General features: G+C 32.7%; 1 pseudogene; it reads right to left on the minus strand.

Annotated features, from left to right (window-relative positions):
• Positions 1–1,060: 1,060 nt before the first annotated feature.
• LOC105005048 lies at positions 1,061–1,343 on the minus strand (annotated as a pseudogene).
• Between the last annotated feature and the right edge of the window lie 396 nt (positions 1,344–1,739).

Consider the following 1,739-nt stretch of genomic DNA (forward strand, 5'->3'; position numbering starts at 1 on the left):
ACTGATGCTATGTATCAAGTTAAACAAATAGATCCAAATGGATCAAAGATTTAAATGTAAGAAAATGAAATTTAGAAGTATTAGAAAACAGCAAAGGTGGTTTTTATTATAACCTTGGGAAAGTATTTTATCATAACTACTTATTTATTTTTATTAAAAAAACCAAAAATACAGTTTGTATTTTGGGGTAATTAAAAATGTACAGACCTAACACTAAAAAGAATGAAAAACACATCCAAGATTATCATTCTGTAATTGTTCTTATTAGCTCTTTTTACTCCAAATATGTAGTCTTATTTGGAGAATGACAGCTGGTCAAATTTTTGCTTAAGACATTTATCCATACTTAACCAGAGGTTTCAGAGATAATAACACCAGTCAGGTATTCTGAATTATTTTATGTTAAATAGGAGCATTTTCCCAATAGTCTTAACATTTTCTCTTAAGTCACATCTATCTTCTTCCTTAAGAACTACATAAGCTTGTTTTAAATAGTTTAAACACCTGTAATAAACTACAGATTGCTAAAAGTAGAGGTACTCTGGTTAATGCTCAAAATGGTATGGCCAGAGGAAAGCCAGCATTATTAAATATGAATGCAATCCTTATAAATATGAATGCAATCCTTACCAACACAAATTGAACCTTTTTTTTCCCCAATAAAAAAGCTAGTCCGAAAAAAGGTCTCATTCTTTTTTTTTTTTTTTAAGGTCTCATTCTATAAAGATTTATAATTTCCAAATCACAGTGAAAGGAACTTGAATAATTTACCAATTTTGTTTTCTACTATGGGCCTTAAAGATACCTCACTAAAAACTGGTATCTAGCACAACAGAATGACGTGCGCAGAAAGTAATATTGTAGCGACATTACTGAGGTTGATTGTTACAGACACATTTCAACTCTGAGTATTAAATGTTACATCCTAATTATTTATATAGAACATTGGTCCAATAACAAAAATAGAGAACAGCAGCTGAAAGTGTAGCTCATTCAATGTTCAGAGATAAAAGGGTTAACCATTCTTTCCACTATTTTCGGCAGATCAGTTCTTTTTTGTCATATTTAAATTTGATGGCGACTGAAGAATTCTGGCATTTTTCCAAGCTACTGTATGAAAAGGATGTTGAAGGCCATCACGATCAGCACACTGCAACATAAGGACTCTTCCGTTCACCAATTCTGGCACACTTCCAAAATATACCCAACAACCCAGTTTTATTTCTGTCCAGGAGGCTGGGTGCCAAGAATCAGATATAAGCATAGGTACATATAAGCAGCAAGATTACAGCCAACAGACTCTGAAAATTGAAAATGGCAGACATAGTGAGGCCGGCAAAGCCCCAGCCGCATCACCCTTCTGGGCCCAGGGCCTATCATAACTATTTAACTGTGACTCAAATTTTGGAAAAGCTAACAGTTAAAAGTAAATATAAATGAAATCAACACTTCTGCATGTCAAAAATACACCATTAGCAGAGTTAAAAACAAACATAACAAAATAGGCAAGATATCTCCAACTCATAGCACAGACCAAATGCTTACATTCTCAATATACATTACAAACTTTTAGGAATAGAGAAGAAAATGACTAACTTTATAGAAAAGTAACCAAAAGTTATGAATGGACAAGTCACAGAAAAAAAACCAATAGCATAGCCACTAAATCAATAGCATCTAAAATGGTGCTAACTTCACTAGTAAAAATGCGAATTAATATTACTCTGAGATATAACTGC

This window comes from Bison bison, unplaced genomic scaffold (assembly GCF_000754665.1).
Source record: "Bison bison bison isolate TAMUID 2011002044 unplaced genomic scaffold, Bison_UMD1.0 scf7180017864485, whole genome shotgun sequence".
NCBI lineage: Eukaryota > Metazoa > Chordata > Mammalia > Artiodactyla > Bovidae > Bison > Bison bison.